This window comes from Hyaena hyaena, unplaced genomic scaffold (assembly GCF_003009895.1).
Source record: "Hyaena hyaena isolate Hyena2069 unplaced genomic scaffold, ASM300989v1 scaffold_1246, whole genome shotgun sequence".
In the NCBI taxonomy this organism is placed as follows: domain Eukaryota; kingdom Metazoa; phylum Chordata; class Mammalia; order Carnivora; family Hyaenidae; genus Hyaena; species Hyaena hyaena.
In genome coordinates this window covers 297445-321391 of record NW_024081884.1, presented here as the reverse complement: position 1 = coordinate 321391, position 23947 = coordinate 297445, and the positions used below count along the sequence as shown (strand labels likewise).

General features: G+C 37.1%; 1 long non-coding RNA gene across 1 annotated transcript in view; it reads right to left on the bottom strand.

The window, feature by feature from the left end:
• Positions 1-23947, bottom strand: part of LOC120224793 — a 376847-nt gene that overhangs the window by 98841 nt on the left and 254059 nt on the right. The window contains exon 2 of the long non-coding RNA XR_005526663.1: positions 7268-7434. This is a non-coding gene — a long non-coding RNA (uncharacterized LOC120224793). The remainder of the gene's footprint in view (positions 1-7267; positions 7435-23947) is intronic.

Genomic DNA, 23947 nt, shown 5'->3' with positions numbered 1-23947 from the left:
TCAGGTCTTTTGAGCCATAAGTTAATTGTCTAAAATATGGAAGTAACCTTTTAAAACACTGTATAGTAGCCAGATGAGAAAAGAACTATTTATTCCTAATAGCATTTATTCCATCTAAGAGGAAAATACTTTTTTTTAACCATTATCTGTTATTTATTAGCATCTCAGTTTTTAGTCAGGAAGTTCTCAGTTTTATCTACGTGTACATTGACATATTAAACTGCTTTGATTTCCTGAGAGCTTGGGACTCAGATTTAGAGTATAGAAATTAAGAAACCAAGGATTTCTAAAAGAATTTTCTATGTATAATGATTTTACTAAAACTATCAATAAAAATAAGAAAAAATGGACCAACAATTTTCACTTTTTCTTGCAGTTGAGAAGGGTGAGGTTGTTGTAAATAGAGGAAGGTAGAGAAGAGCAACAGAATGACATGAAAAGTAAAAAAAAAAAAAAAAAAAAAAAGGTCTTTTTCACCTGTGGGTAAGTATACCCAAGTGATACAACATAGATTCAAAATGAGTTCTTAAAAAATGTTATTTCCTACGTGTTTTTCTTTTTTATTTTCCCTCTTTTCTTTTAATTTCTATCTTCCTTCCTTTTCCTTCCTTCACCCCTCCTTCCCTTCTTCAATAGTATTCAGAAACCGCTTTCAATGATGAGGGCTGAATGCTTTATTGGATTTGGGGTCTGATTTATGTAAAATAATCAGCTACGTACATCCACTTTGCACTCACAATCTTCTACTATTCTAGTCATCAGAAATATTCTCCAACATTCTGTAGATGGAATGGAATCCCCCCCCACCTTCTCTCAGCATAAATTCTTTGCCTTAACTTCACAGTCATAATCCAATGGGAAGCAGGTTATCTTCCTCCCAACCCCACTTGGGAGTGATTATAATAAAATATCAAAAGTTAATAGAAAACATTGAAACCGCTTAAATATCTTGGAAGGAATATGAAACCCAAAATTAGCAAAAGTATATGGCATAATTGTAGCATGCCAGGAATCAAATGCCTCTTAGGCACAAAGTAACTGTGGAGGAACAGAACACCAGTGTAAGCAAAGCATAATGTTGGGTGACAAGCAAGAAGGTGATCATATAGCTGCTTTAAACCCATGACTCTACTACTGGCTGGCACCTAGCAGGGAAGCCTTGGGGGACAGGATGACCCTTAATTTTACAAATTTAGACTATGAACTTTAGAGAGATAAAATGACTTTTTCAAAAGAGTAGTGATTTGTGTCTAGGTCTTCAGATTACAAACAGCCCTACCACATCACAGCTGCACCTGCTGCCTTTTTATAATCTGCCCCACCAGAAAATATCTATTTCCCACCCCCTTGTGCAGATGCACTTCTCTGTCTAGACCTTTGTTCTAACTACTACAGACTCTGGAATGTTCTCTCTCCCCACTTTGTGCCATGTGTCTAAATTCCATGTGTTCTTCAGGGAGCAGGTCAAGTCTCATCTCTGCCACATTTCTTTGCATTTGATTTCAAATGCCTCTAAACTTCCTCACTGTGGCACTGACTTGACAATAAACTACACATTTGGCTTATGATTGTAACTAGCTTGAAGGGAGGTGCTGTAGGGTTCTTACAGAGCATGGATACAGTGGGCCAATGGAATAGTATACCACAAATCTCAGATTTTAGTTATTGAAGAGCAACTGGTAAAGAGTAAAGAGGACACTGAAAATGAGAGGAACCAAGAAGCCAATGACTACAATCTGTCAACTAAGCCCACCATGTAGGAATGCCAAGGAAACTGTTCAGGGGCAAATATTCCAAGGCACAAATTTCCCTTAAGAATGCACATCCATGGGATACCTGGCTGGCTCAGTCAGTAGGGCATGCAACTCCTGATCTCGGGGTTGTGAGTTCGAGCCCCAAGTTGGGTGTAGAGATTACTTAAAAATAAACCTTTACAAGGGGCACTTGGCTGACTCTTCATTTTGTCTCAGATCATGATCTCACAGTTCCTGGGGTGGAGCCTCGTGTAGGGTTTTGTGCTGACAGCACAGAGCCTGCTGCTTGAGATTCTTTCTCACTCTTTCTCTCTGTCCCTCCCTTGTTTGCATTCTCTCTCTCTCTCACTCCTTCTCTCTGTCTCCCTCTCTCTCAAAATCAACAAAAATTAAGAAAATAAAAATAAAACTGTATAAAAATCAATACACTTCCAATAAATTATTCCTTCTTTAAAACTCCAATACTAACAGTTGTATCTTTATCTTATAAAAATGCATTACCTAATATCAACAAAAACGTCCCTAAATGATTATTCCCAAGTATCTAATAGCTTCCCAAGAATTAGCTGGATTTTAAGGGTTTAGCCTTAATTTTTTTATTAGGATCTGAAACTTTCTTTCAGATCCTTTTTTTTTTTTTCCTTTGCACTCTAAATTTTCCAATTTCATGGCCATATGTAATCAATATTTTAGTAATGTCTTAGGAACTGCATTATTTTTCCAACTTTCTCCTATGGGACAATCATAGTATCTCTTGTACATAATACCCAGTAGTTAACATGGATTATTGAGGTTATTTCCTTACTTGCTAAATAAAAGAGAAATAATTTTTCCTTAATTTTTTAAAAATTGCAATTGCCACATAGGCATGACCAAGTATGTCAGAAATTTACACAACACTAAGAGAGCCCATCCTGTGTTTGCTCCCCAGGCCAGCCCTATCATTATTCTATTGTTATACGAAACACATTTGTTTTGAGTAATTTCTGACATCTTTTTAGTTTGTATTGTTCTTCCATATCTGTGCCTAGTTAGTAGGCAGGAAATCTAATTCCCTGAGAAGCATATTATCTGAAGCTTACAATCTGTATGTGCCATAATGTTTAATTTTTTTCTAAATTTCCCCTCATCCTCTTTGTCGGTACCTATTTTTAAAAGTCATTATTGCCTTCCAGTTGTCCAAATTTTCTTCTCATTTTTCTCTTAAAAACTGACTTAAAGCAGGAGGTCAATATCTCAGACATCATTAATTTCACACCCTCCTCTTCTCATTTATTCACTGGTCTTTTTTCTCTTGAGGATCACTTTTTTTCCTTGATACATTTATAAAAGACTTCCATACTCCATCCAACCTCTTTTACTAGCAATATCTCATTTCCCACTTTTGCATGCCTTATCTTTCTTTGCTAACTTTAAGTTGTCCTGTCTATTTTTATATAGTTCTTGCCTTCTCCACTCCCAGGGCAACATAAGGATTTTGAGCAGCCATTGGTGATGACAAACTCCATTTTTACTAGAATTCTGGAGGGAGAGAGTGCCTGCAGCCATGTGCTCTAATCAGTTCTCTCACTGCAATAGTGCAAAGGAGGTCTGTTTTTGCACTTAGACTATATTGTCTTAGGTTACTTCACACCTATCTACTATTATGAATGTTAATAATCTCACTGTATCATACATACTAGATTTCCTCCCAGTGTGTTTTTCAACTCAGAATAGTACCTTGTAGTGCTGTTATCAATGATCACATTTCTAAATAGGCAGTGGAGAGAATGGAAATGATTTACTCCATAAGGGTGAGGTCATTTGCATACTGCTAAGGGATTTGCATGCTGGCACATCCTGAAACTGTGTTTCAGAGGCTTCCCCACATTTCTCCTTTTATAACAAGGTGTAGCTTATTTTCCTCACTAAAAACTGTCCTTTATTTTCCTCTCTCATGCCATTCTCTCCCACTAGAGGATAATACACACTAACACAAGCATGACATTGCAAGGTGCTCTCTATCTTCTGAGCTAATGTTCTCCTTGGCATAATTCATCATTCCCTCTGATGTTTCAGGGCTGGTGACAATGGTGACCCCCCTAATATCTGAATGAAGTCCTTCATAAATATTTTTCCGAGTGATTGATATCTCAGCTAGTTATTTTTTTCTCACACCTCTTCCCCTCCATATAAAACAGATGGGATTCCACCATCAGAAGCAGATGTTGTGGAAACAGTATCAGGAGCCTAGAAGCCCTGTTCTAGCCCCCACTCTTCCATTAACTAACTCTGCGATCTCCATGAGTCACTTAACCTCTCTGGGCCTCCATTTCCATGTCTGTAAATTGAAGCTGAAAATGTCTTCTTCAGAGGTTTATCAGAGTGATCAGAAAAGATACATACACAAAAGTGCTTTCTAATATAAAGGACTTGAATACTGCGATTCTTGATACCTCAGCCAAATCAGGTAACTTTTCAAAATCGGATGAAATACAGACTATTTTTTGTTCCACCCAACCCCCTTATTAGCCTTTCATAACAATAAACAAACATACTTCTAGGAAGGTCAGTTACATTTTGAGAAATTACTAATGGTGAACCATCAGACACTGAACACAAGGATAATTTTAACCACTCCCACCTCCCTCCCCATCCATGTATCATTAGCAACCACATTCTCTACCTTTGTTTATATAACTTAGGAGGGACCCTGCAGGGAGAAGCAAGGCTCTTGTTTGCTTTTTGACTGAGCCTCATTCATTGAAGTAAGGTGTCAGGGCTGCCTGTGGATCTGGAAAGCATTTTGGAAGTAAGAAGCAGACAAATGTAAATCTTTTAAACCCCTATGATAAGCAAACTCTCCTCAGTTCAACATATAAATATAAACATTAAATCAAATCAGATGCTTATACATTTTTTAAACCCATCATAAAACATTTTGTTTTGACAGCTTGGTAATGTAAAGTAAAAACACCGACAGCCAAAAGAATCAGCATCTTTGCCTGCCTACTACCTGAAAGTCTTTCCTGTATATAAATAGAATAAAAAAAAAAAGGGGAAAAAAAAGTATGTTTATGTAAAGGGAAACACTGATTTACTAGAACTGATTGCTTCATAGTCTAATTACTTTTCAACTGGCTGTTCCAAATTAAGATGTCATTGATGGCTTTTGGTGATATATTTCATTTTAAGCAAATTTATTCTATAATAGAGTACATCATAATGGAAAGCAGAGTTCCTACTCTTCCCTCCTCTTTGTAGCCTGATATCTTGACAAGTAAATTAAATTTAGCAGTTAAAATGCTTCCATTAGTAATTTTATTAAGTTAATTAAAGAATCTCTCTTTCTGAATTTTAACTACCTTCCTTTCAGAACAATGTTGATTTCTTTTTTCCTTTTTTTTTTTTTTTTTTAATTTGATGTATTTGGGGACTGTGATATATTCTAGGACCAGTCAACAAGTCTATCAGTATTACATTTCTGTGGGCAAGATTCTAACAACAACAACAAAAACATCTAGTATAAAGAAAAAAAATAGCTCAAAAGTCTTTGAAAGGGGCTGTCTATTTCATATCACAGAAGAACTAGGGTTTTAGTATCTTTTTAAAAAGGAAGAAGAGGAGGAGGAGGGTTGAAAAAAAAAAAAGAAAGAAAAAAAGGAAAAGGAAAATACACTTTGGTGGCTACCTACGTTCCTGGGGAGAAGGAGCACGACTGTCCCCATGGGTATAGAGTAAACCATAAATACTTCCGGTATAGAAGAGAGAAGAACTACATCTCATTTCTTCCTATTCAGTAAGGGTACAAGTGGTACAGGTATACAAGTGTACACATTGGTAAAACACATGTTAAATGAAATCTTGAGCCCTCTCAAGGATAGGACATTTTATTTATTTATTTAAGACTTTTTTTCAGATATTTATTTCTTTTAATATTTATTTTTGAGAGACAGCAGGTGGAGGAGGGACAGAGAGAGAGGGACAGAGTATCCAAAGCAGACTCTGCACTAATAGCAGCGAGCCCGATACAGGGCCTGAACTCACAAACTGCAGGATCTTGACCTGAGCGAAAGTCAGACACTCAATTGACTGAGCCACCCAGGCACTCTCAAGGATGGGGCACTTTAAAAGAAGTCAAATATTTCTAAGAGATATAAGGCGCAACAGTTGTCTCATTGACCATTACCTGCTTATTGTGGTTCGTGCTTTTCACCAACGAATTACAGAAAGTATTTTTAGAACCAGAAAGGAGCACTGAGAACCTTTTTATCTTAACCTTCCATGTGAAAGATAAGGAAACTGAAGACAAGGAATTAATACCACCACCACCCTGAGAATAATAACAACTATAATAACAGGGCTTATATTTATTGAACTCAGCACTGTGAAGCTTCACATACATTATGTCATTAAAAAGCCCAATGAGGGAGATTCTACTAATGTCCCAGCATTACAGATATGGGAAATAATGCCTAACGAAGATTAAGTAACTTGTGCAAAATCTGTTTGACTCCAAAGTCCTGTGTTCACAACTAGTGCAGCATTACCTTGGATGACTCACTGGGGTTCAATCACCCACTTAATGGTCCCACCAGTACTAGAGTTCAGGCCACCTTCTCAAATTTGCTCTTTCCAAACTCGGCCATATGAAGAAAACTGGTAACCTCGCACTTACACTGAGGCATGGGCACCGAGAAGACACTATGATTTATTTTAAAAGAAATCCCATTGCCAAGGTGCTCAGTGGAATATTTCTCAGTGAAATGAGGGCTGCAGCCATGTGTTCAGACCCAAAGAGACATTTTATGTAAAATTTGGGGATACCACCCTTTACTCATTCATGAAGATCCAAGAATGCAGTCCACAGCAATTACTATTAACATTTCATACTTTCTCTCGTTTTCTAATACCCTGAGCCTATCAAATAGTGCACTCTGGGAGCTCACTTACTCACTGTTCATTCTCCATTATTCCTTTCAAAAATCACTTTCACCAACTCCTCAAATCCTTATGTTACATCCTTGCTCAGTATGGTCTTTCACATGCCCACCTCAGGTACCCTCACCCAAGGCCTGCCCTTTGGTTATGGGGGACTGAATGTCCTTTCTTCCAACATCAAGATAAACAACTTTTAAGAGCTTTATTGCCCTACACCCCTGATTTGCTACCTTGTCATCCTGGAGATAGGTTTTCAAGATGTGCTTTCAAGATGAAGCACAAGAAATTGGTAAACATCTCTGAGAGTATTTTTTTTTTTTGTGGAGGATGTTTCCTATACTAAGCATACCGCTTCTCTAAAATGATGCCCTTAGAAAGAATCTAGCATTGTGCAATATTTCTATAATTAATAGCTAGACAGACAGACCCAGAAAAAAAGGCAACTAGATTATCCGGTACACTTTTTAAATTAGAAATGATCCATGCTGTTCTGACCCTTAACTGAGGAAGAATGCAACCTTTAGCCTAGAAGCATAATTGGTATACCAATGACCAGATAACAATCGTGTTTTTATTAGAAATTTACCTCTTACCTCCTTGATTTCTTGCCATCCACACTGCATCTATTCTTTGGTGAGGATCTTTTTCAATTATTTTGAAGATCTTCTCATTTTTTATATGGCATTCAAGTCCAGTAGTGAAATCTGTTTCATATTTGTAATCGGTTTTTAGCACTGGAAGAAGCCCAAATTGGTAAGTCCTTGAGAGTGAAACAGAAAAAACAAAACAAAACAGAATTTAGTTATGCAACCTGAGAATATAAAAGATGAGGGAAGGTCTCTCTCTGTCCCTCCCCTGTTCATGCTGTCTCTCTCTCTCAGAAATAAATAAAAGGCATTAAAAATTAAAAAAGGGATGAGGGAAGATAACTCAAAGGGGAAGAACTTATAAAAATAAATATTACATCCTCTCCTTTAACCCCAGTCATTTTGGCCCAGCTTTTAACCTGAGGAATGACCAATTAAATGTGTAGAACCAAAAGAGAGTCATTGGGACTGTGAAATTATGTGGCAAATCCTCATTATTTGTCACATGCAAGGAAGAATGTGTGATTTTAAAATAAAATACCAGAGAAAGATGTAACGAATTTGATGCAATAGATACAGTTGGCCCCAGTTGTGAAAGATTTGATAAGCTTCTTCTTACTTGTCCTTCACCCTGGAGGCTTCTGAAGAGGCCTGAATATCTGGCTTAAAGTGAGTGATGCTACTTGAAATGAAAAGCAAGGAGATTGCAAATCACTCTTCTGCACAAGCTTGGAATAAGCTATGGCATGGCTGATGGACAGATTCAGGTATTTAAGTGAGTGTGATTTCTAAGCAACAATTTCTAAACCCTACATTGTTGTTGACCTCCATCATGCGATTGGGCATGTTTACAAAGGCACATGCAGTGGAATAAAATGCACTGGGAAAAATGCTGAAGTCATTTTCCAACACCATGGCAGTATTACTGCAAAATGAAGCCAGATTATCTTGATAGGCAATAGACACCAGATTTACATCCTTCTTCTGCTTAATGGTTGAGTCCAGCAGAGAACCCCTCTTTCTCTGGAGTCCAGACATGGGTCTGGTTGCAGGAGGTAGTCAAATGTATATACTTAAGTAAGGCTAAGAACTAAAAAAGCAGGTGAAGATACAGTACAAGACTATACTTTCACATTTTCCATTTCTTCCTCTCTTTCTTTTCTCCTTAAAGGCAAATTTCAAAAATGTAAAAATTACCCACAAACAAGCTTTTTTTTCCTTTGTGATTTGATTGGTCAGAAATCAAAATCAAAGTACCCAAACAGCAGCCTTTCAAATCAAACAGAATTAACTGTACCTTGAAATATATGGTCTACAATTGTATGTTCAATTAAATAGCTAAAAGCAATTTGTAAAGGTTGAAAACCTCAATTGCACACTGAAGCTACATAAGTCTGTTCAGATTTCCTGCTTAGTCACAAAGGCCCAAGATAAGTTACTTCTCCAAACATTAAAAGCAGAAATTTTCATTGTCTAGTAGGTACTCCTAAAAAGCTTTATTGTCAGTTAGATCAAATATTTGCATTGAACTTTTTCTGGAACCTTGTCAAAGAGAAAAACAAAACACTTATAAAGAACAAAGACCATTTTTCATGATCACCAGAACACTGGCTGTCTGATCCAGACCCACTTTGTCCCTGTTGCCCATCGGAATCATTTCTGTGGACCTTCCGAGGCTGGTTGATGCTATATCCATTTGAACCACTGATGAGAAAACAGTTGATAACAGCCATTAGTTAGAGCACAGCAATCTACAATTATAGCGATTCTAACTGCTTACAACCTAGTGGTGAAAGTTTTCACATTCCACTTACACACATCTATCAGACTATAAGATACTCCAAGGCAGAGATCATCTTATTCATCTTTAAATCACTACAACATCTGCCGTAATATTGGATATATTGATCTCAAATGGTAAAATAACAGAATGAATGAATGAAACAGAAAATTATTTAAATATAGGCAATGATTAGTTGTGCCATAGTTGCACTATACTGAGAACTGTCTGGAAGAGTTTTCAGAGAGAGACAGAAAAAGCTTGGCTGACTATTCTTGGAGAACACGTTGACTGTTTGTTGGATGGAGACAGTTCACCAAGAAAGCAGATTTTGACCCTTCAAACTTGAATGTGATGATGAGTTTATGACAGTTCTAAAAGCCAACATACGGTCGGTGGCCAGATTGTGGTTCTGGACTGAGAGGCTTCCATTTGGAAGGCAGACAAGCATTTGAATTATGGGTCTAATGAAAGTGTCAATAGCAATCCTGTTACTGGAGGAGCTGTAAAACCCTGCTTAATGAACTAGGCAGGGACACAAAAACACAATGGTCTAAAATGTACTATATGAGAAAATGATAATTAGCCCAGATTTCATGTACAAGATAAAATGCATAGGGATGATATTACCACCGAGCAATATTATAGCCCTTCAGGGGACTGTTTTGTTAACAGGGTTTGGCTCAGCCTTTTCAATCCTCCTTGTATGAGTGGAGATGTACTACACAATCATGAGCTGTGAGTTGGGGAAAGAATGTCAGATGGTAAAATTCCTATCATAGGTGCTGACAAACGTTAATGATAATAAAAAGGGTTATGGCCTCATTAAGGGTTCATTGTTATTTCGGAGGCTTATGCAATATATGATGATAAGCCAAATGACCTCCTGCACAAGAAAAATCAGGGTGAAAGAGAAAGTCATTCTCTGATCTTGAAATTTACTTTTCTAGACCACCAAACATCAGCCAGAAAACTAAGATAAGATGAAACCACACCTATAATGAATAGGTGGGCAACAGCCTCTTACTTTCACTGTTAACAGTGAGAAAGTCACTGAGGCAGCCCTGAATACAAAAGAGAACTCTGAACTTGCAGTGCAGGCTTTAGCCTGCACTAACTCTTGAGTTCGAACTTTCTCATCTCTTAAAAAAAGGGGGTTAAAGTGGCACTTCAATTCTAACTTTGAATGGCTTACAGATCATCTGAGGATTCTGTTAAAATATATGTTCTGATTTTGTTGCGTTCTTAATAAACTCCCAAGTTCTGCTGATGTTGTTGGCCTATGGACTGCAATTTGAGGAAGAGATGACTGGACATTATTTCTCAACTTGCAAGTTCTATGAATCTACCAAAGTCAATGATAACCTATTGGCTATTTGTTGCTGCAGGTGGAGGGAGATGGATAATTACTGAGTTTTTGGCATTACCAATGCAGGTTTTTTTTTAATTTATCCATATTTTAAATAAATAAGCTGCTCTAACCTAGTTAAAAATTGTATGAATATCTGTCCTTTAAAAAGATAAACAGGTCAGGAATCTTTGGCAGAGGACCATTAATAGTGTTAAGTTAGTTAAATACTGCTTTTCAATCAATTGTTTTATGATCAAATGGATTGCATGTGGAAATAAAAAATCAGAAAACTGCAAATTATGAGTTAAAATGTTGAATCCATACCTAATAAAATAAGAGCAAAAAGGCTCAAATGATTTTAAAGTAAGACATAGTGACTATGCACAAAAAAATTAGCCATAGGATGAAATGTATGGTATGGCTTATACATGGCACAAACAGTATCCTAGATGTTTAGCCTGTTGATTTAGAAGCTATAGTTCACAGGGTTCTCTCCATAGATACTCTTTTCCCCCTTTCCCCAAGCTGAATTTTTAAGACAGCACAGGTATACAGGAGAGGCAGGGAGGGAGGAGTATGGTATGAATCCATGGTTTTAAAAAGTATTTCCCAAATCTGCAGACAGGGATTTTGTATTTAACATTTTCTTGATCACATTAAGCACAATACCTGGCACATAACAGGAGATCAACTAATGTTTGTTAAAAGGAATGAACTGAATCCGATGAACATTTGACAAAGCTGAAAGACTGAAATTAGGTGAAAGTTCTCAGGGTCTTCAACAGTTAACTGGTTAAGAGTTTGGGGGGGGGGGGGGGGGGGGGGGGGAGGCGCGGAAGTTGGGGCAATCTATCTTTGGTAAAAACAATAATAATAATAAAAACAAGAAAGTTATTTCTCTTCCTCCTCTCTTTAAAGAAGAAACTTTGTCTAGAGAAGAATCAATGAATTCATCTTTGAGTAAGATTCAATGAGCTCATATTATGTGCTTTATGCTTCATATGAACTATCTTTTTTTTTTTTAACCTCTTCCAACAACCCTATGAATCAATTATTATTATCATCTCAGGTGCCCCAACTCATAAATGGCAGAACTAGGGGTTTCATCCAAGTGCATCAGACTTAGCAGTCTGCATTTTTCACATAAGCTGTAATAGAGTTGACGTGGGGAGGAAGAGGAACAAGATATTTTTTAAAGCAAGAAAAAAAATGATATATTTTCTCAAGTGCCAGATTATGGAGACTATCAATTATAAAGAAATCAAGAGAAGAGGGAACTCGCCCAGGAACTGGGTCAATGTTAGTTGGAAACGGGCCCAGAGTTCATTCATTCACAATATATTTATATGGCCCACATAGAAAGTTGGATAGACAATAGATTGATAAGGTGAAAAGATGAAGGTTCTTAAAGAACGATGACACTGATCAGTTTCTGTTTTTGAAAATAATGGGTCAGAAGGACTTTGTAATGCAGGCCAGGAAAAAGCAACATATAGGAAACTGTTTGGTTTCATCTTCAGCATATATTGGGCACCCAAAATAGATACTGCCAATAGAACGGGTAAAGGGGAGTGTGTGTTGCTAAGATAACCTAAAGGCAAACTGTGAATAAGCTAAAACCTCCAGCCAGACAAAAGCCTATTTGTAAATTACTCCACTTAATTTCCCAGGTCATGATTGCCTCTCTCTGCAAAGCGGTTTATGACATTCTCAATTAAGAGTTTGCTATAAAAATGAATGAATGAAGTATTTCAAAACTGCTATGAGATATTAAAGATGAGTCACTTTTAAAAAGTGGTTTTGTTTCCTGTGTTCTGGATAATGCATTTGAGAATGTAGTTTCCAGCCTCACCCATCACCCCATTGTGAAATCAAATTGAATGACTCTTGGCTCTTAGAATGATCGCTCATTCAAATGCATTCAATAAATAAAGCCCAAACACAATGAGGCACTTTTCACAGAGCATCCCAGAGAGCTAGGGCCTGGTCTCTCTCACTGTATGAAGCTGAGATTAAAGTAAATAAAGCATTCACCCACACTGACTGCATAATACATAGTGACTTATTGTTCACTAAGCTCTTACATATACATTATCTCATTTGATCCTCACAACAACCCCATCATAAAGATGCTGTTAGTTTATTATCCCCATTTAACAGATGTAGAATCTAGAGCTCAGAGTGGTCAGTGTTTTGCCCAAAGTCACACAGCAATCTGAGGGATACTCTAAATCTTTTCATCTTCTTCTCTCACCCCCAAAAGGAAACTTGTCTAAAGTACAAAATAATATAATTAATAGAACCATTACAGACACTGGGCAGAATATTTAAATCATTCAGATGTGTCTCTGGTGATTTTGTAAATACTGAGGAATTCATTTTCCACCTCCTGCAATTCTGTGAAGTTTACCCTGAACTAAAGGTCATCCAGATATGATCCTTGCTCAGAGTTATGGAAATATATGCAGTCTAAAAGAATATGGACCAAATGAGAAGTAAAAATATCAATGTAACTCCCAGTGTCATTTACTCTTGCTGCCCCAAATCCTTTTGGAAATTAGGCAGATTATAAATCAGATAAAAATATAAAAATGTAAACTCTTATCCTAAATGCAATTATATCAGGAAGGTCATGAGTGCTGTAGATTGGCAAGCTAGTAAAACAAGACTGAAATAGGTTTGTATGGTGGGCAAACAAGAGAGAAATAGAGAAGTTTTCTTTTTGAAAAACTTTTCAATTTACATCTACAGAATATACTAAAAATTATCTAAAAGGCAATATGGGGGTACCTGGGTGGTGCAGTCAGTTAAGCGTCCAACCCTTGATTTTAGCTCAGGTCGTGATCTCACAGTAGTGAGATCTAGCCCTGCATTGGGCTCCATGATGAGCTCAGAGACTGCTTAAGATTCTCTTTTCCTCTCTCCCTCTGCCTCTTCCCTATCCATTTTCTCTCCTTTCTCTCAATCAATCAATCAATCAGTCAAACAATGGCAATTTAAAGTCCATTTTCCCCAATTCAACATCTTTTCAGCTTCTAGTTGTACTGGGACAAATTAGGAAACAGGTGACTGACCTCTTTTAAGAGCCAATCTGCAATCAGAGTTGTGCAGAGGAGCAACTAGAAGTCTTGTTAATGAAGGGGTTAACGATATCAGGGATAGCTTCCTTTTTTCACATCGACTTGCAAATACCATTTCTAAATCAATCAGTGACAGCTCTCTCCTTCATTTAGACCCTCCTTTGCTTCTATCTTCATTTTGGCTGTAGGGTCATGTACATAGCACAGATCTTTCCAGAGGCTACAGATCTACTACACTGTCTGGGCTCCCACAACCACACCCACTGTTCAGAGACTTTGCTGGTTCTAAGGGCCCTTTTCCTCAAAATTTCTAATTCATTTCTCTCCAAAATTACAATGTTTCTATTAGCCAATATGTAACTGTGAATAGCTACATAGCATATAAAAAACATATTTCTTTATTGTAGACCCTTCTATTTTGTGAGTCATGGAATTGAGGGAGTCATAATTATGCCAATTAGTATCTGAAGCACTACCTTCTTGCATGTGCTTCCAAAAACAAATCCATATTATCCAATCATCCAAAGACCCCAAAGGGTCTTTCCAATTGTCCAAAGACCCTAAAGGGTCTTTATCCTTCTGTATTACAAACAAGAGATGGAAGTCATGATTCCAAAGTTTATTCTTCAGAGGGTAAGGTGAGTCAGGGGGTACCTGGGTGGCTCAGTCGATTAAGCATTGCACTGGACTCTTGATTTTGGCTCAGGTCATGATCTCATGGTTCGTGGAATCAAGTCCTGTTTCGGGCTGTGTGCTGACAACAGATGAGCCTCATTGGGATTCTCTCCTCCCCTCTCTGTCTCTGCCCCTCCCCTGCCTGTGCTCTTTCTATCAAGATAAATAAATAAGCCTAGGAAAGAAAAGGTAAGGTGACCCAGAACCAAGGTTAAATTACAGGTGTGATTAAGTATCAGGAAATATAGTTCTATCAATATTTCTCCACACCTTTAGACTTGGTTTAAAAAATAAAAACAAAAATAATATTGTTCATGACCCAGACATTATAATTACTTTGCAATGAAAGCCATGTTGAGATCTTTAAGCTATTTTAAGTGTTATGATCAGTGGCTTCAGGAATGAGGTTTTATTTAGATAACACAAGACCTTTGTTGTTGACTGATACCTGGCTTGATGCCTTTATACATCTAAATAATTAGGAAAAAAATACATTTAAATGAGAAGCAGATGCAATTTCCAGATTTCTATTTTCACTGTGCAAAACAAATAGAAGCTTTCATCTCTGCATTTATTCTTTGGACATGCTGCATACCACATGAATCATTATTTAAAACATAGGGCATTCCTTTCACAGTGGTGGAGGAAATGGGGGTCTTCTGGAGTACTCATTCCTTCAAATCACTTTCTGCTCTAAGAAAACTAAACAGGATCATTCATTCTCTATTACTACTTCCTATGCTTCCATGCCTGATACTAAGCAAGTAGATCCAAACAGAATGGAGAGGGCTGGTGCTGAATGTAAGAACAGCAGGTCCTGCTGGTGACCTGTGGCTGGTAACTGACAACAGACAATGAATATACTGCAAATGCTCAATGTTCATCTTATCAGATGCAAAACCAGTGAAGAAGAAACTGAACCCAGGCAAAGAAAAATAAAAAAACAGGACATCACAGGGTACCTTTGAGAATGGAGAGTCATTTTCTTGAGCTTCTTTATCTGTTGCTATGTCAACACTCTAGCAGGTAGATTATATTTTCGGTTTCTCCTCTCAGCTAGGAAGTTACACACTAGGTTCCTGAGACAATTTTAAATGCCCAAGATGTTTGGATGGAGGAGCTACATAAACACAGGGCAAAGGCCTGTACAACTTCAAAGAAAAGCATGGAATCCAGACTCCAAACTGCTGGTCTGGGCTGATAGCTACAATGAGGCAAGCCAAAGTGGCTACCAACCCCAATGGGAACAGATAGCCAGTGAAACTCTAATGTAATTTACTGAAATCACTTGTTTACTTGTGCTCTCTCACCATGACTCATGCCCCACCATTCATCCTTTAAGGCTGTTTCTCTTGCTTACCATTTCCCCCCAGGTCTAGCAGAGTGCCCAGCTCATGTGAGTTATCAATCAATCAATCAATCATTTGTGGACTGACACTATGAATGGATGTAATTTAAATGTTTATTCACTGCTCTGAAATAAATACCATACTTTATGAATTGCATGAATATACAAAATAAAAATGGTAGTTGCTACTTAGGAATCACTTAGCATGCATCAAGCATTGTGCTAAGAGTTTTACTTGCATTATATTAATTTTAACACTCAAATTGATAATAGAAAGTAAGTACTATTCTCTCCATTTTATATATAACACACCAGAGGTTCAGACAGGTGAACTGACTTGCCCAAGACCCAACAAGTGAGTGGCAAAACTTTTAGTCTGCCTTACTCCATAACCCTTACATCTTCTGCAATGCATTATGCTGTCTGCTGAGTTGGAAAGGTTTTGAAAGTTTGTTCTGATACAATGTTATACAAAGTTAGATATTATACAAAAAGAAAGACTTCTACCAATTAATTACCCCTTGGAATATCAGAATCAGGTTGCCCCTGCATATGCAGTGAATAAATTGTTCTTAGAATATAACCAATGATCCAAACGAACACTGTGATCCTTCCACACAGAGAAAGTATTTGAATTGTGCTACTGAAATAAACCATGATGAAAAATTCATCCAGAACTTCTGATCTGAACAGACACTGAAGCAATTCTATCCCATATGTGTACATATAGATCCAAAAGAAAATAACACAATGTTAGAAAAAGAGAATATATATATAGTATTAGTGTGACTGCTGCTGTTGCTGCTACCATTATTAATGATAATGGTTATTATTTATTATCATTACTATAGTTAAGATTTATTGGAGCTTGCTATCCTATACTCCAAGCTTTGTGATAAGTGTTTTACAGGCATTTTTTCATTTAGTCTTCAAACAACTCTCTGAGGTTAGCATAATTAGTACCCCCATTTTCCACATGAAAAACGTGAAGTTAAACAAGGTAGGTAGCATATCCACGATCAAATAGCTAGTGATGGGGAATCCAGGCACAAAACCAGGTTTGTCTGGGCTCGAGCTGTGATCTTACCCAGTCCTACATGGTGTTTCATGATTTCTACACAATTATTATGACTGAGGCCTTATAATTTTAATTCTGTAAAAGCGTTACACATATCCCACTTTGGTTCTACTGCCAACATAAGCTTGGAGACAGTCAGTATGCATTGTAGGGTCTTCATTTTAATGGTGGAAAAAAAACAAGTATTAAAAATCAAAGAGCTGCTCCCCCAATTACATGTGTTTTCTTTTCTCAAATTAGGACTATTGTGTTTTTACTTCTTTTTTTTAAGTATAGTACAAGGATAAGGATCTTGCTATACAAATATGTAGTAGTGTGTGCCAACGATGGGCTCATCCTAGACAAACTCAGAATGTAGTCCATGCTCTCCATTCAACTACTGGTATCGGACATGCCTTTAGAAAAAGTCTGGTATATTTTCTAGATTTCTTCTTCTACATAGACTCTGAATAAAGCAGAATTGGGGGGGGGCAGCATTTTGAACCCTCAGCTACTGCATCTGGATGAAATTTGAAGATACAAAGAATTTCCATTCATGGAAAATGAAATGAAGGATAAAGCTAAGTGACCTTTTGAAAACACTTTAAAATTATATTCTGTTTATTGAGTTCATGTCTTGGTCCCAGGTTCTGGATGATATTCATTTTGTACGACTAGCTTTTCTTCTTAAATCATTGTGAAGAATATTTTAGTATATAAAAGGAAAAGATTCATTTGAATGTTTAGGGACCACATCTGCATTTAGTAACATAGAGAGACAATCCTTCCTTTGGATAGCTGTAAGAATTGGGGAAGTCATTTAAATCCTCTGAGCCTCAGTTTTCTTATCATAAAATGTAGGACTGGACCTAGCTTGCCTCAAAATTACTATGGAATTAGAAATCTATGATTCTTTCAGTCTACCTTAGATTGATCACTTACATGAGCATTTATACTGCAAATGATCACATAAGAAGTGTGGAAAGCCTCTCAATAAATTCCTAGGAAATAATTCGATAGTGTGACCAAATTATAAATAGCTCTAGTTATCTAACACATATAAGAAGGTAACAAGATTTTTCAACTTGGTGCAGCAGTGATGATTATCTCAGCCTTTTTAGGTTTTTCTCATTGTCCTGAAACATAGGTATCAAAGAAATGGGGAGTAGAAATTCTGCGTATTTACTCCGGATACTGATAACATCCATATTTGACATTCTACAATAACAACATCTCCAGCAGCAACTAAGATATGCATGTTTCAGAACTGGGAAACTTTTAAAATCCCCCTATAAGCAATGCAGCCACAGAAGACTCTTAATAATTGATTATAATTGATTTTAACCTTGTCCTAACCTGGGCAAAATGGCAAAACCAATCATCTTTGTCCAGATGGGGTATGAGAAAAGAGCCCCCAGTCCACATCTTTAAAAGCTCCAGACATGAGCAGAAGATAAAATATTTAGTCTGCCAAAGCCTTGACCTCCCAATTCCAGCCAGTTTTGAACTTGAATTGATTTCCGACAAGGCATCTGGGAGATGATTACAACAAAATGCACTAAAGCTGGGCAGCCTTTATTTTAACATACCAGCAGCTTAACCTGTTAATAACAGCAATTGTTTTAGATACAATACCAATTTCTGTAACCGACGCAAGAAATGGATAACAGCAGCACAGTCTCCCAGGCAGTGCAACAACAACAAAAAAAAGCACAGCCAGTCACAGGAGGTGCTGGCAGTATTTTTCAAAGAAACCTCAGTTTTCAGGGACCTAGACACCATCAGAGACCCAATTCTATAGCCTTAAAAAAAAAAAAAAAAAAAAAAAAGATGATCGTTAGCCAAAAACGGTTGTGTGTTGAGAGAGAAATCAGTGTAAGCTAGGCAAAGCAATCTGGAATCACATCTGTGTCCCGCTGATGAAAGCTAAGCTGTCCTGGGCAAGTCACTTCACATCTATATGCCTAATTTGCTTTGTTTGAAATAGTGCTGCCCAATAAAGACATAACGTGAACAATGAATATGAAACCAAATGTTATTTTAAATTGTCTAGTGGCCACAGTCAAAAAAAATTTTAATGAAAAATAAATTTTAATATTAAAAAAATTAAGATTTTTTTTTTAAGTAATCTCTACACCCAGTATGAAGCTCCAAACTACAACCCTGAGATCAGGAGTCACATGGTCCATCAACTGAGCCACCAGACATCACTTTAAATATCTTTTTAAATATAGTATGTGTAAAATGCAGTCATTCAATGTATAATCAATTTAAAATTATTAGTGCAATATTTTACATTAATTTTTAGATTAAGTCTTCACAATCCGATGTATATATTATACTTATGGCACTGTTCAATTCAGATTAGCCACATTCCAATTATTCAATAGCCACATGTAGCTACTGGTTACCATATTAGATAGCACAAGGTTGAAAAATGAACAGGTTGAACTAATCATCTTGAGAAATAACATCATCTAAATATTATTTCTGCTGCTCTTCATTTTAAATCAGCTACAGATTGAAAATGTAGATGTGACCTGTGGGTGGGTGAGAACAGGATGTTAGAGTGACAGCAACTGTGGCCATGATGTTGAGCTTGGCAAAATGTAAGGTCTGAGCTGATGTGAGAACATGGCCTTAACCCCATCCCTGATCTTATTCCAGTTAGTTGTAAGTGGTGTAGAGTCAGTGGACAGAGTGAGTGGGTGCAAATTTTTATGGCATAGCCCAGCACATTCTATTAAATGAAATGATAATCCTCACCACTCACTGACCACTATTTATGTACCATTCATGCTACATATACAAAATCACTTAAACATCTCAGCTCTTTAAGGTGGTAATTATTAACCTTATTCAGCAGGTGGCGGACTCAGCCTCAGAAAGACTAATTAGTCTGCCCAATGTCAGACTCCTAGAAAGTACAGAGTATGGATTTGAACACAGATGTTCCAGACCTCAAGACCAGGCTCTTGACCACCAGGATATACTGATTTACAAATAAGTAACAGTTTTGATTTTCTACCTCACTCCTATGAAGGTTTCCCAGATTGTAGAGATAAGAAGAGGCTAGAAAGGTTAAAGATTATTGCTTTCACTTGTTAATGACTAAAAAAGTCAGAAACAGTACAGCAGATGATAGCATTCTAATAAACATATACTTCCCCCTCCCAGTCAACCATACTGGTAAAATGGAAACAGTTAATGACTAAAAAAGTCAGAAACAGTACAGCAGATGATAGCATTCTAATAAACATATACTTCCCCCTCCCAGTCAACCATACTGGTAAAATGGAAACAGTTAATGACTAAAAAAGTCAGAAACAGTACAGCAGATGATAGCATTCTAATAAACATATACTTCCCCCTCCCAGTCAACCATACTGGTAAAATGGAAACAGTTAATGACTAAAAAAGTCAGAAACAGTACAGCAGATGATAGCATTCTAATAAACATATACTTCCCCCTCCCAGTCAACCATACTGGTAAAATGGAAACAAGAAGGAAGAGAGGAGAGATAGAAATAAGGAAGGAAGGGAGGGTGGAAGGAAGGAGGGAAGGAAAGAAAGAGGTAAAAAGGAAAGATCCACCAAATACTGAGGCATTTCAACAGAGCCTCAAGGCTCTGGTCAGAGAACCAGGGCAGCATTTTCCCTCTCTTAAACATATCCATGACTCAAACTCAGACCACAATATACAAAGTATACCTTTTGGCAAATAAATACATCATATCTGGTAATATGTGGAGGAAGCCTTCTTCACACACTGAGTATGCTTATGCTCAAAGACTCACACTCAAATATAGACTCCTCCTATCACCTTGTCATCAAACCATACTGTTAAGCGGAAAAAATTTAAATGCCTAGATTTTTATATATTGTCAGCAATTTTACATAACATCATATTAATCATTTGACAGTTCTTTCTACACTAGGGAAAATGGTCCGGCATGGGAAATAAGGCTGTATGGAGGTATTTCTATTACATTATGTGATGTTTTTCTTTTATGATTTCTAAGGTACAGACATAGGTCAAATAAGTAATTTGGGAAGAAACAGTTTCTTGTGAAAACTTCATGCAGGATTGTGTGTTAACTAGATTTAAAACTAACTCTCCTACAGAGATATCTGGAAAGGGCCCAGTGGCCAATCTGTAGACAGCTCCCTGCAGCTGAGCCATCACATGTCCATCACTTACAAGCTAATCTAGAATCACAAAGTCTTAACCACCCTTATTTATTTATTGTGTTTTGATTTCATGAGTCAATAATATGATGGCTGCAAAGATACTTGGCCAATCACATGTTCATATTTTATGTACACAGAATGATAACAGTTCATATTTACTGCATGCTTACTCTCTACCAAGCCCTGTTTTGAGTGCTTTAGGTGGATTAGTCCTCATCAGAAGTTGCCCTTACTATGCCCATTTTATAGCAGAGGAAAGTGAGGCATATAATGTTTATAAACAGTAATAAATAATGGCTTTCCATTTTTTTTTCTCATCTTGATCTTCTTATACATTTCATATGGTCTCCTTAACAACTTCCGTCCAGCCACAACTTTGGTTTAATCTAGCCCTTAGTCTGTCTATCATTCTCAATCGTAATCATAAAGTTCTCTGTGTTTATTGGTGGTAGAAGAAAGTTACGTATATCCCAGCAGTTATTTGTTACTGCATAACAAACCACCTCAGAAAGTTGTAGATTACAATTAAAAATACTTCTATGTGTATTTTACCACAATTTTAAAAATTAAGAAATTTAAGTCAAAATAAAAAAGTAAAAATATTACTTCCTTATGACTCTGTGAGTCAACAAGTTAGACTGAATTCACCTAGACAGCTCTTCTGCTAGTCTTGCCAGGGTTCATACATGCAACTATCATCATGTGGTGGCTCAAAAAGGGCTGGATGATATCAGATGGATTCTGTCACATGTCTAGAGGCTGGTATTGTCTGTCAGCTTGGCCAACTGTCTCAAAGAGGCTAGCCACTACTTTTTTTCTGTGGCAACTCTGTTCTGAGTCCCAGACTTCAAGCGTTTTTCAAGCCTCTACTTGCATCACATTTGCTGATGTCCCCTGGGCAAAAGCAAGTCTTACAGTCCAGCCCAGGATCAAAGTTGGAAAAAAATACACAAGGGTATGGGTCCGTCATAACCTAACACATAATAAACCCCCTACATATTCTTCTCTTTCAAAATGGCCAAAACAACTCAAGCTTAAGCAGAAGCTTAAATCAGAGAAGGAAATCCACATGTCCTACTGAGCCAAGAATATATCAGATTCTAAATTTGGCCTTAAGTTTGAGCCTCAGATGTAAATGAATACCAAGTCCCATATTTCCATGAAATATATCTCTTTTCATAACATGTTTTGGAAAGATGGCCACCAGTTTTGTATTTCAATGAAACACAATATTTCAATTTGAGGCCAAAACAACATTAAATATTTTTTACAAGACTCCACTGGATGATGACAATGGCTAATGCTGTATTTTTGCCATGGGAACTTTTGTTTTACTGAACCACTAAAATTACAATCACATGTACTCATCTCCAGTTGAAGTAATGAACAATGGTATGTCTGAGAGAGAAATTCAAAGTGCATCATTTATCTTATCCTATTTTCAATTAGGACAAATAAAGTATAAAGTTGATTCCAAACTACATCACAGAAACAGGGTGAGTAAATTTATTATACCACTAGAGTGCTAATCTTAGCAGATGGTAGAAAAAATATTTTTAGCACGAAATATGCTAAAGCAATAAATCTGAACAAGGTGGATCTTATCAACTAATATCTCCCCAGTGTGAGGTAAAACTCCTGCATGACAACTCAGCATTCTTATGAAGTCTGGTAGATGTGGTTAGATATGGCCCTCAGTGAGAGAGGGGAAAAACAGCAAAACTGAGGATCAAATAAGAAAACAAACTATACACCCAGAGCACTGCACTGAATTTTTAAAAAGTGGAATGAAGTGACTGTACTATGTTTTAACTGCTGTTGCATTTTATTTCTGAAATTATGCCTGCCCCAGAGTTTTGTCAGTTCTCCATCTGGAAGTCTCTGTTAGGTCAGTTTTGGAGTAGAGGTGAGCCCACACAGACACACTTTGCTACTGATCACCATTAGCCAAGGGAAGCATTCAATGAGAAAGCCAAGGGAGGGGCTCTTACAAACTAGGCTCTGGATCAGTATACCTGAATGAGAGTTCTCAGTTCCATGAATACCTTTGACTCATGGTTTATCAGTATCCAGCTCTGAAGCCCAAGAAGATGGAGTAGGTTGCTCCTTCAGAATATGCAGCATGGAAAAAAAAAAAAAAAAAAAAAAAGAATATGCAGCATGATTCTCAAGAGTTCTATAAATATGTACCAAGTGGAAGAGTAAGTAGTAACAGAGTTAAAGTCATGATGTGTTTTAGAACTCTATCTGAGAGGTAGATGAGCTAGAAATTTTTCAGGGTGACCAAAAACTTTGTGTTTTATAACCACCTTATATCTGATTAATGTTAATGTCCCAAAGAAGTGACATGTTAGAGTAGATCAGAGAGGTGATGTGTCTGGGGTCAGAAAACAATAAATGGATGCTTAAATATGCTGTTAATTTTCCATATGACCTTGAACTTGCTACATGATTTTTCCCCCTGGGCTTTTAATTAATTATCTACAAAATAAAGGACTTGAACTCTAGTGTCACTACATAAAGAATGAATGTGAAGAAGGAATGAGTCAGAATCATTAAAACAAGTTGCACTTTAGGTGAGCAACAATAAGCAAGACCCAGTGACTCCAGTGTCTAGACATTCCTCTTAATTAATCCTGGAAATATGTCAAATAATTTGACTTATGCCTTGTTCATATACCTGAATGGAAAACAAAGTTAAAACCATTAAGATGTTGAAGAAATTTAGTCTGGGAAAATTATGAGGATACCATCTTCAGTTTATTATACTTTCCATGGTCTATACTTTTCATAGTAATAGAGGTAGATGTTAGAAATTAATGAAGGGTTAAGAGAGTTCAGGAAAAAAACTACTCTAGTAGTGAGGCAGTAGGTGAGGTACTCTGGGGATGAGAGGTGGGAAGGGGAGTGAGTACAGAGCTATGGAGACCACCTCTGGCTTTTTCTCCAATGTTCTCCCCTTTCACACTCTCTCACTTGAATATCTACTGCCTCAGGGTTGGCACAACATTGATAGACATTAGTAAAACTCTTGTGGGAATGTGGGATTAGGGTGGGGAATGAAGCGTGTGTGTTGCTGTCCATGGTTCTGATCATCTGTGTTGGCTGTTTTCACCAACAATAGGAAACCATTGAGGATCTTTCTCTAGTTTATCCAAAATGAAGTAAGTATTTCTGAATTAGTTGTGGAAGAGACTAGATCAG